Source organism: Lissotriton helveticus, chromosome 1_1 (genome assembly GCF_964261635.1).
Source record: "Lissotriton helveticus chromosome 1_1, aLisHel1.1, whole genome shotgun sequence".
Taxonomy (NCBI): Eukaryota; Metazoa; Chordata; class Amphibia; order Caudata; family Salamandridae; genus Lissotriton; species Lissotriton helveticus.
The window spans coordinates 2,140,615,685-2,140,628,346 of NC_136057.1; positions in this window are offsets into that span (position 1 = coordinate 2,140,615,685).

The following is a 12,662-nucleotide window of genomic DNA, read 5'->3' on the forward strand; positions in this document are numbered from 1 at the left end:
TCCCGATCACGGAAATTGAACAATCTTGCCAATATCGGACGCGGTGTGGCTCCTGATTTGCGTTTTCCCCCCGGAACGCGGTGGGCCCTTTCGATGGAGAAGAAGTTCGAGAGTCCCTTGGGCTGGAGCCGATTTTTGACCAAGTCTTCCACGTAGAGATCCAATGCTCCCGTGTCCTCCGATTCCGGCACACCTATAATTCGGACATTATTGCGCCGGGAGCGACCTTCCTGGTCATCCAGTTTGTCCCTGAGCAGTTTGTTATCAGTTTGCAGACGTTCCACTGCCGTTTGCAATTCGGACACATCCTCAACCAGCGATTTAGTGACCACTTCGACCTGCTTGACCCTCTCGTTCATTTTTTGGAGATCCGCCCTTATCAAGGTGACTTCAGTTGCCGTGGCACCCACCGTTGTTTGCACCTGAGCCAATGCTGCCAGGACATCATCCAGCGTAGCCTTTCTTACCCCCTCGGAGTCGGTCACTTTTCCGGCGGTCTTGCGCTGGTCCTGGGGCGGTGAATACCTCTCATATGCAAATTTGTCCAACTTGGCCTGGGTTGAGGTGTTTCTGGGGCCCCTTTGGGACATGGTGCTGCCGTTAGGAAAGCAGCCAAATGGCACAATCGACCGTGTCCGGATTGAGCAGGGCCGCCCCTTCGTGCTTCGGCGGCTGGTCGCGTCGAGGTACGTGAGCACCGCGGGGGGGATGGTATCTCCCCGCAGGTATGCCGTGGTGTAGTGCTCACGTAGAGTTCATGCACAGTCCAGTTACTGAGTGTCCACCCTGGCAATGGGGCCGTCGGGAAACCTGGTGGTGTGCTGCAAGGGGCGACCAACACCGGCCGGTGTCGCCGTGGTATGTCTCTCTCCAGTGCCCCCTCGATGGAGATGCCGCCCAGGTGCTCGCCCCTCTGGTGGCGCAGCCTGCGTATGGTTCCCGTGCCTCTGCTGGGGATTCCGCAGTTACCCCTGTCTGTTGACCGCCGGGGCCTGGTGCACTCTGCGGGTGTGGCCGGACAATGGCGGCATCGGGTCCGACGTGCGCAGCGCCTTTCGCGCCGTCGGTAGACACTTGCGTGGCCGGGGAGTGCTGTCGGGCGGTGTTGTAGTAGCGCGCCCACGCTCCTGGGGTACCGGAGGGAGATCCGCGGTGTAATCGGGGTGACGCGCTCGGCAAGCCGGCGCTTCCTGCCACTCACCCCCGCCTTCAGGACACTTCCGGCCGGATCCGAATGTACTGCGGCGCCCTGCGGCTTCACGGCGGAAGGCAGGCCCGGCTCCTTCCCCGTCTCCGGTCAGTGATTGTATGCCCGTTCGGGCCGCCGCCGCACCCAGAATTTCAGGACTGCTCGCCGCACGGACTCTGGGTCCGGTCCGCCCTTTTCCGCCAGCGATGATCAGGATAATTGCACGGATTGTTGCGGAAAGCGGCCTCTTCCCGGGAGCCTCCCTAAGCTGCGGCCGCCATCGTCGGCTGCTAGCCACGCCCCCTATAACTTGAATTTTTGTTGCATATTTCAAATACATTTTCAGCAAAATTTGGTCCTCTCTGCTGCTTAATCCTATTTGCCATGAGAATGTTAAAGCGTTAAAGCTTCAAAATGGATTGAGGAATGCCATTATCATGGTAAAATCCATATTTCACAAGGCAACTGTGAAATATTTTCCATATTCATCCGTTCCTGTGAATCATTAATATTTATAATATTGCATTGTGTGCAATGAAAGCAGTAAGAACATTTCTATTGTTTTACCACTAATTCAGCTGCACTCATTTAAATAGCTATATTTACTTCTATTTGTGTAACTAACACATGTCAAAAACAGATTGGGGAGAGGTAGACAAAGGCCATGCCCCTTTCTCCACCACTCTGCAAACCCTCCCTCTGGCACGTTGTAAGTTGGGGGATTAAGTCCCCTTGCATCCTGACAGTCCCTGGGGTCCAACTAGCCCCCCGGGTACCTCCAGTAAGCGCCACAGAGCTGCGTTGCAGAGAGGTGCAAAAATGGGCATGGCCTGGACCTCCTCTCTGCAACGCAGCCCTGTGGTGCTTACTGGAGGTACCTGGTGGGCTAGTTGGCCCCCATGGACCCCCAGTATTGAAAGGGAATTAATTCCCCAAATTAAAACGCGCCAATGGGCCCTTTTGCAGAGTGTTGCTGGGAGGGGGCGAGGCCTCCGGCACAGTCGCGTCTTTTTTCTTATTTTTAAGAAGGGGGGCTGTGTGGCCCCCCTTCCTTTCCTATTTTATGGACCCTGGGGACCCCATCCCCCAGGGCCTGACCCCTATTGTTTTAAAAAATGTAAGGGGGCCGCGTGGCCGCCTCCCAAGGCCATATTCGGTCCCCGAGACCCCCATCCCCCAGGGCTTGACACCTTTTGTTTTTAAAAATGGAAGGGGGCAGCATGGCCCCCCTCCCGAGGCCATATTCGGCCCCAGAGACCCCCATCCTCCCGGGGCATGGCCACTGTTTTAAAAAATATATATATTTGAAGGGGGCAGCATGGCCCCCCTCCTCAGGCCATTTATGGCCCGGGGACCCCATTTCCCCGGGGCCAGCCTTCGCGTGTTTACATTTTTTTTTTTTTTTATTATGGGTGAGGGGGCCGCACGGACCCCCTCCCGGGCTATTCTGGCCCCAGGGACCCCATCCCCCAGGGCCTGGCCACTTCTTTGGGGACCATGGGGGAGCCCCAATGCCCCCACGGTCCCTGCCGGCTCCCCGCCTCCTGCGGGAGCCGGCTTTGCTTTTCCATACGGTGAGCTGCTGACATGCAGCTCCCCATGTGGAAAACCAATCAGGTTTGGATTTTGGAAAGAGAGAGCAGGTTTCCTGCTCTCTCTTCCAAAACCCAAACCACAGTTTGCTATGGCAGGGCGGGAGCCTTGCGGCTCCCGCCCTGTCATGGCAAACAGCAGTTCACGCCCACTGGGGATGGTCTAAAGTGAAATCAGGTGCTTGTTTTCTGCTTGGCACACAGTGAGTCAATCTGGCCTAGGAAGAAGTGCTTGGTAGCACGAAACACGTCGGCCTTCGGAATATTGAAATGATGTCTTGAACTATCCTGCTGCAGCTTGCTCCAATACATCTGAATTAATTTACTTACCTGTGTTGCGGCTCTTTCGAGGGGACACCCTTTGTTATTGTGGATATTAAACAGCCCGTCCAGCCGTGAAAGAGCCCCGCCGCATGAAAGCGGACCAAGCTGATGCCAACCGAAATGCAGCAAGAGATGGACAGGTGAACGAGGTGAGGCAAGTCAAATCGTGTAGCCGTGTTGGCGAAGGACATTTCATTTACCCACTAGGGGTTAAAGACTATTATCTCACTGTGCAACAGCTACTCACTTGAGATAATGGCACAAGCAATACATAGACCGGCATGCAGCAGCGCTGTTCACGCCCACTGGGGATGGTCTAAAGTAAAAGCAGGTGCTCGTTTTCTGCTTGACGCAGTGAGTCAATCTGGCCCAGGAGGAAGTGCTTGGTAGCACGAAACGCGTCGACCTTCAGAATATTGAAATGATGTCTTGAACTATCCTGCTGCAGCTTGCTCCAATAAACCTGAATTAATTTACTTACCTGGGTGGCGGCTCTATCGAGGGGACACCCTTTGTTGTTGTGGATATATATATATATATATATATATATATATTCTCCCACTCTGGTTCCATTCGCCGTTAATGCGGCGCTCGAATCGGGTGCGGCGCCCTGCAGCTGAACCACGCTGCTCACAATTCCCACACCATTCCTAGTAAAAAAACAGAAGGATCCCAAAAGTGAATCAGAACCAATACGAATGATAATGGATTTTTCAAATGAAAGCAAGGAAATTGCAAACATTATGAAACGTAATTGGAAAATTTTACAACTGGATGAAACAGCTAAAAGCATTGTGGGGCACCATCCAACAATTACGTACAGAAGGGCAAAGAACCCGAAAGATCACTTAATTCACAGCCACTTTAGGAAATGTACAAAGACAAAAAAGGACATATGGTTGAAATCAACAGGATTTGTCAAATGTTATGCATGTAAGGCGTGCCAAATAGCAAAGCCCACAAAGAAAGTGCAAATGGCAAATAAAAAAAACATGGGAGATCAGAGAACTCATTACCTGCAAAACAACACGTAGTATACGTAGTGGAATGTCCATGCCCTCAGAAGTATGTGGGCAGCACTGTGTGTGAATTAAAAAAACGAATACTGGAGCACGTTCGAGCTACCATCCATCAAGACAGGGCAAATGCGGTAGCCAAGCACATGGAACAATACCACCAAAGTGATTGGAACCAACTAAAATTCTTTGGAATTGAAAGTGTCCCCAAAAAAGAACGAGGGGGGGGACAGAGAAAGACTTTTAAGACAGAAGGAGTCACGCCACATCCTAAACCTAAGAACCCTGAGCCCACATGGGCTAAATCAGCTGGAGGAATGGTGTGGGAAATATATATATATATATATATATATATATATATATATATCCACAAAAATGCTGTTTCACGTTTTCGCCAAAACACAGCAGCCGCGGACACAATGAAGGACTTTGCAGCAGTCAATTTATTGCATAATGCACACAATGGCAATCCGGCAGCACTCAACGCGTTTCGGGATTCTCTCCAGTGCCGGAGTTCATGTTTACACAACTTTTGATTAAACACGTGATACTCTGTCATCAGTGATAGTGAAGACAGACTTCCATGAAAACTTTGTCATATCGGCTAATTGTATCAAATAAATCACATTCTTTGCAAATAATTCTATAAATCAATCTTTGTAACAGATAATTTTTCTCTGTAAACAAATGTACATCTTGACTGTCAAGCTGTTCCACCGGTCATCGGCCATGTTGCTCAGGTCTCAGCGTTCAGGAAAAAACAGTTTTTAGTTTATTTGATTTGTGAAGGTTATCGCTATCTGGACCCGGAGGTATGAGAGCGCATAACCAGGGGAACGTTGTACTAGAAGGTACATCAAAAGGATTATAGAGCGCTGGCTAGACCCGTAGGTATCAGAGCGCTATAACAGAGGAACTTTGCGTTACAAATTAGATCAGTTACAATAGCGTAGTAAGGTACAGTAAACAAACAACGAGGTTGAGAGAATTTATAGGAAAGGAGGGGAGGAAGGAGCCATAGCAGAAAGACAAGGAGGAACTGTGTCCAATGTCCGGAGAGACAAATAGAGAGGGAAAGGGGATAGGTGGAGTGAGAAGGGAGAGGATGAGGGGATATTCCAAAGCCAGTCTCCTCTATAGCTCTCAACGGGCATCGGACCAAAAGCTGGAAAGAAAGGCGATGAGGAGAAAGCAAAGCACCAGAAATACGATGAGGGGGCTGGGCGAGACAGGGAGAAGGGGAGAAACTGTGCCCAAGGTTGCGTTGGGCAGGTGACGGTCAGGGGATGAGCCAAGGCCGATCTCCTTATTAGTGTCAGGTTTTAGCCCATGTACGGCATTGGGAGGCACGGAACTACATTTCCCATGATGCCGAGGTGCTGACAGGAAGTGCTAAAACCTGTCCTGGTGCGCGAGAGGTTGCGCGTAATCCCTTCCTGTTTGGTTTCTCGCCGTGTTTGGCGAGGAGTGTTCGGAAGCGGGGGAGCGCCTGGAGCAGAGGAAGCCGATAACTTTGGTCGTTGGAGGAGTCCGTGAGTAACGGAACGGAGCCTGTTTAGGCATTGCCTCTCCCCTGTTGTTTGTTTCCAGTAGCGGGTTCTTGCCGCTTGCGGAACCTTTCTTGGAGTACACAGCGGGTTACAGCGAGCCTTCTGCCGCGTAACACCATGTGTGTAATTACTTGTTGATTGTGATTCAGACATTTCAGCGGGTTACTGCGTGCTAGGAGGCAGCGTAACGCCGTCTGATTTTCTCGAATTGGGAAAGTGTTCGGAGGACTTTACAGCGGGTTACTGCTTGCGGCTGCAGCGTAACACCGTCTGTATTTTGGGACCTTTTTCTTACTGTGCTTTTGGTGCGGAGCTTGGCGGTGGTCGCAACCGCAGGTTACCGTTGCTACAGGATATTCCTTTGGATTTAATCTTCTATATTTTTGGCTGTGAAAATAACAGCGCTTTCTGGTTTCTTTTACTGATACCATCTTCCTAGGTAGGGGGTAACTCATCGCTTGTTTCAGGGAAGGCTTAAGGATGGTACTGTGGAGTAGCCTTCATTCAGGGTGTCTTTCAACCTTGTCTTACTGCCTTCACAAACAACTGTTCCTGTTGGTTCATAGTCCCTGCATGGCTCAGAGGATTCACAAGCAGGTTAGGGGTTTGGTGATAAGCATTGTTTTTGAGAGTATGTTAATGAATGACTATACACTGATACTTTATTCTGCTTTCCTCATCAGATGGTGTTACAGGGTGTCATATGGTGTATTGTTATAAACATATGCAGAGGACACTCAGGTATTACTGACATTTGTGTTCTGGCGAGAATTGATGAGAGTAGTTTGTATACAAATATCTTATTGTTGTGTTTATGTCTTTTCAGAGCCTTTGTCCCTGCTGACCCCTCCCCTACCTGGTGTCCCTCGCTTGATAACTCGAAGACCCTGGGGGGGAACCCCATGTCAGGGTACTTGGTAATGTCAGGAGATGGTCCTTTATTCTACTGCAGCTGAATCCTGCGAAGCTAAGCCTGACAATTAGCTGAACAGAGCAGCTCCACCGGGCGTCGGACAAAATGCTCAGACTCCAATGTCAGGGTAGAGATCATGTGTACTCCAGGCGGGACAAGTAGAGAGGGGAATAGAGGAGAGGGGGAGTGAGAAGGGAGTAGACGAGGGGGAAGATGGAATAAGAGATAAAGGGAAAGTCGTCCCAAAGACCGGAAGGGTAGGTGACGGCCAGGGAGAAAATCCAAAGCCAGTCTCCCCTTTAGCTATCTGGTAAGCTCCCACAGGCATCGGTCAGAAAGATGGAAAGAAAGGCGACAAGGAAAAGGAAGAACGGCAGACATACGTGGGGGGGGAGGGCGAGACAGGGAGAATGGGAGAAACTGTCCAGTGTCCGGCTGGGCACGTGACGGTCAGGCCGATCTCCTCAATTAGCTGAACAGAGCAGCTCCACCGGGCATCTGACAAAATGCTCGAACTCCGCTGTCCGGGTAGGGGTCAAGTGTACTCAGGGGAATGTCAGAATAGTGCAGGGGGGGGCCATGGTCCGAGAAAATTCCAGACGTCCTCATGAGGTCAGGCACAGTCCTGGCAGGGTTTTGTAAGTAAGAGTAAAAGATCTGCAAGGGGAACAAAAAAGTGACCACTGTCGGCCATGTTGGGGTCGGGCATCCTGGGCTCCTTTTCCACACCGTGAGTGTGCCTAGAATGACAGAGGTTAACAGGGAAGGAAGGGCCAGACTCCCAATAGTTCTTAAAAAGGACACGAGATCTCACCATTGCCCTCTACGAGGGGTGGAAGGGGGTCTGCTGAGGTTTCCCCGCACCCATTTGAGTTGTGGCCTGATTTTGAAAACAACAGGCAATTGTCAGGAGAATGAGTGGCATCTCGCTGTTGAATTTGAGGTAATATGTCACGAGGAGTCGCCATTTCAGGGTCAGGCATCCATGGTTACGTGACCGTGTCTCGCACGATTTACAGATAGTTTAACATCAGTCAAGCGTACAGCATGTAGGCATACCGTGTTTCCAACCTTCTCGTTACCCGCTCTTATTGTGGCGGTCTCTACAGCAGCGCCGGGCTGGTTATTGGCACGCTCGCGGCTCACTCCGCTCTCTCCACTGAACGCTGTGTGCTATGGGCGCGGTTGCGGGTATTATTGATATTTTCAAGCCCTCACCTTCTACCAGGCAATCTGAGAGCTCACTAGTTCCATGCCGAAGATGCTGGGTGAAGTCAAGCGTGCCACACAGTTCTCTCAGGGCGCTGCTGATGGTGCAGGCAAGTGGTATTCTCGACCAGGAGTTCTCTCCTCCAGAGATCCTTGATCGAACATACACTGCTAATCAAACCTTTGGCAAACCGCAAGTTGTTATTTTAGATTTTACATTTGGGATGATTTATCGGCATTTCCTTTCGCAATGTTTGGAGCTGGAGCGGTGGGGTTTACCTGCCCATACGACATAGAACGCTCTCCCCCACCATCTTAGGTCTGCCGGGCAAGGCTCCGCGTCTCACTTTTAGAGGTGGTTTTCTCCACTGGAGTACAACATTTCCCAGATTTAGCCCCAGCAGTGTGTTACTCCATCATTCCGATGAAAGAGGCAGCGCTGCTCGTTTTTTGTACACAGTATTGCAGACTTTATTGAAACTTTAGATGACACTGGTATAGACTGGCATTCATTGTACGCTAGCATTCACCGCTTCGTAAGTTACATTTCCGCGGTAGCCGCCATTTTAGACATCCGCATCAGAGTCAGGCAGGACGGCTCACTAGTTTATAAAAGTACTACACAGCTCTCATTCGTAGAAGAATATAAATTATTTATCTACCTTTCACTGCAACTCTGTTTTGGAAGTCTGTTTTGCTGTGAAATCAACTCGCTGGCGTGTATTGCGGCACACAGCACGCTTGCAGGTCAAGCTGCCCGGTCCGAGAATGCCTCACTTCTACATCTGGTGTACTGCCAATCTTGTGATCCAAACGCAGCTACGAACGGATCAATGAGAGCCCCCGGTGTTCCTAGGTCACATAATACTTTTTCGGCTCCTCATTTATCGGTTTGTGCTCAGTTGTTGTTAAAAAGCTGTACCGCCGGATCGGAGCTGTGGGCTTACCCTGCCATCTTCCACCCACACCAGCTTTCGGTTATGTATTATGGCATTAGGTAGGGATGTGCAAAGTAGTTAAAGGGCTTATTACACAACATTTTTAATGTCAATGTTTTGCAAAGTTGCCAACGTTTTTTTAAAATCTGAAAAGGAGCTATATGTGGGAGCAGGGGCATTTCTGCTGCCACAAGACCATGAGCATGCTGCAAAGCATCTGCATCTTAAAATTATGACAAGCAGCGTCCCTTCCCGTCTCCGAAGCTGAAAACACAGCAGGGAGGCAAAGTATGTATTTGCTGGTGGATATTGTATTACAATGTCAAAAGTGGACAGATGTCAGCACCTTCAATATCAGATGTCTGAAATACTTTGTTGTTTTCAACCACTGACCATTCATCTTTGCATGAGCTTAGCAAGGATGCCCTGTGCCCTGGTGCAAGCGAGGAAAATGGCCCCTTTGACTGCTATTGAGGTAACTACAAACAGAAATTATCAATGGGCTCCTCATGGCTTTGGGTCCCAGTGCTGCTGCACCAATGGTAGCTATGCTCCCGCATCTTCGTGGTCTACCCATCCCTGTTTATGGCCTTCCAAGATCACAAATCCTAGAACCGGGCCTGTGTTTGACAGATGGCCAGGTTGCAGTAGATGGAGTCCTTAGATTAAAGAGGTGACAAGGCTCCTGTAGATACTGTACCTGGATGTGAAGTTGGACAGGTAGCAAGGCTCCTGTGGGTGGAGTCCCTTGATGTGGAGAAGGACATGTGACATGGCTTCTGTATGTGGAGTCCCTCGATGTGAATCTGGACATGTTATCTGGCTCCAGTATGTTGAGTTCTCATATATGGAGTTGGATATGTGACCAGGCTCCTGCAGATTGAGTCCCTTTGTGCAGTTGGACAGCTGAACAAGCTGCTTTATGTATGTGAATGTGGAGTTGGACAGGTGACCTGGCTACTTTATGTAGAGTCTGTGAGCGTGAATTGGACAGGCGCCAGGCTCCTGTAGGTTGAGTCTCTGGATGTTGAGTTGGACAGAAACCAGGTTTATGTAGGTGAATTCCCTGGAGTATAGTTGGACAGATGTCTATGCTCCTGTATGTAGAATCTTTGGAAATGGAGTTTGACAGGTGACCAGGCTCCTGCAGTTCGAGTCCATTTCAGGAGTTGGCTAGGTGACTAGGCTTTTGCAGTTAGAATCTCTAGATGTGGATTGTACATGTAATACAGCTACTCTAGGTTGAGTTCTAAGATGTGGAAGTGCGCACAGGTGAGCAAGCTCATGTAGGCGGAGTCCCTTGATGTGGAGTTCTACAGGCAAGAAGGCTCCTGCAGGTGGAGTGCCTGGATGTGGAGTTGGACAGGTGACCAGACTCTGACAGGTGGATTCAATGGATGTAATGGCAGACAGGTGATCATGCTCCAGTGAGTGGAGTCTTTGGATGCAAAGATGGATAGGCAACCAGGCTCCTGTAGATGGAGTGTCCGGATGTGGAGTTGTACATGTGACCAGGCACATGTAGGTGGAGTCCTTAGATGTGGAGCTGGACAGTTGATCGTTAGACCTTGTGAAATTTAAGCCACATCAACTTAAGTCAAGTAACTTTGGAAATTTCCTGGTACGCTTGTTGCTCAAAATTCCTTAAATTACACCACATTGCGTGATAATGTGTTTTTATGGCAACATTTTACTGCAAGCTCTCAGGAGTAACATGAATGGCCAAAATGTGAGGGCCTGTTGCTCATGTCACTTGTTTTTATGTGCTCTATTTTTTACATAAAAAAGTGCCCTTGTGTCAAAAATTGACTCGCTAAAATATAATACTAAATGACAGGTTTGCTTTTCTTGTAATTACACATAATCTCCCCAACATTTTGCATTATTACACAAAAGCAACTTACTTGTCTTTTCCTTTAGTTGGAGCCCATGGATGTGGAGTTCAACAACTGACAAGGCTTCTGTAAGCAGAGTATTTGAAGGTGGAGTCGGGCAGGTGACCAGGCTTCTTTACATAGAATCTTTAGATTTGGAGTTGGACAGGTGGCCAGGCTCCTGCAGGTGGAGTTCATGGATGTGGATTCGTACCGGGGTCCAGGTTCCTGTATAGAGAAACCCTCGACGTGGAGTTGGACAGTTGACAGGTTCCTTAAGTAAAGTCACAGAATGTCTTATCAGACTAGTGACCAGGCTCCTTTAGGTGGAGTCTTTAGATGTGATGCCAGACAGGTGATCCTTCTCCAGTGGGTAGAAATTGTGGATGTGCAGTTGGACTTGCAGCCAGACTCACTTATGTGGAGTCTCTCTATGTGCAGTTGGAAGAACATGTTCCCAGTGGCCACAAACTATGGTCTGTGGTGTTCCTGAGAGGCGCTTTGATGCCAGCAGGGTGGGAGAGGGTCTTTGTGGGGTATGGGCTAAGGTGAGCATAGGGGAATCAAAGCATATACATGGTGTGGTCAGTGAGTCATGGAGTACTTTTGAGGGTTTCATTCCACACTGTCCTCTAAACTAATCTCCTACTCTGTAGAAGCGTCATAGATTTGAAATACTGTGTTATGCTGGATCTGAATCGCTGTCCCTCTACCGAATCTTGGGATAAGCCTTCTCTGCTTGCTATTGCTACAATGGGAGAGTCAGGTGTAAAAAGAAAGCAACTTGATTATTGAATTGGAATGACATAGAATTGCACAGTCTAAAACCAGAAAACCTGGGATTCATCCTGGCTTCCCCACTTGACCAAATTGTGTGACCCTAGGTAATTGTTTTATTCCACTTTGCCTCCTTTTTCTTCAATATCACATATAAGAGCACATTGAAATACTTGAGTTCTGGATATGCGCTCTACAAAACTTTCTCCTGTGTTTGATTTGATAAACTATAATGTTGTCCCTGTATAATAACAACCAAGGTCACCCAGAGGAGTCTACATGATCCTGGTGATTTACTAACTTGTCTCTTATTTCACTAATGGCATTCTCAGGGTGGGAGGAGGCATGTCACTTTCATTTTTTTAAACTATCACTTTAGAAAAATACTTCTTAATGCACAAATATAATCTGATGTACTAAGGTGAAATGCCTCTGCATGTTAATAAAATACACTTTCATGAAATTTTAAGAGGCTTTTATTATATGTTCTGCATGTTTAATGTTAGAGATCTTAAAAGTAAATGTGTTCCTAAAGTTAGTGGTGCAGCACACCTTATTTGCTTCTTTTCTTTTACTTTATTTAGGTGTAAATGCACACTTAACCATTTATTTAACATATTTCTGAATGTTAGTGTTCTCACAAGAAATTACAGAAGGCCAGAGATGTTGTTCAGCAGGTGGATGAAGGTCAGCAGGGCTGCGTGTGAAGGTTAGTATGGCCCCAAGCACCCCCCTGGGCCGTACTTTAAGTATCACTGCTCTAGATGAGGTCCCTTGATGTGGAGCAGGACATATAATCTAGTTTTGGTATGTGGAATTCTTATCTGTGGAGTTGGATAAGTTACCAGGCTCTTGCAGGTTGAATCTCTTTGTGGAGTTGGACAGGTGACCATTCTACTTTATGTAGAGTCTGCAAGCGTGGAGTTGGATAGGCAACCAGGCTCCTGTCGGTGGAGTCTCTGGATGTTGAGTTGGACAGGGACCAGGCTTATGTAAGTAAATTGCATTCGATGTGGAGCTGGACAGGTGATACTTAGACCCAGGTGAAATTTAAATTAAATGTAATACAGGTAATTTTGTGTGAAGTTTGTTATGCAAGATTATGCCACGTTGTGTAACTACTGTTAGGTAAAAATGGGTAAGCCAATCTACCCTTGGGGGCTTGGGTGATATGAACTATTATAGGGTAATGGTGCCCACAAGGGAGTTTTTCAAATGCAAATTATTCAATGCTGTACAATCAATTGTGAGAGCCCTTACTGTTGGCCTCTAGTAAAGTC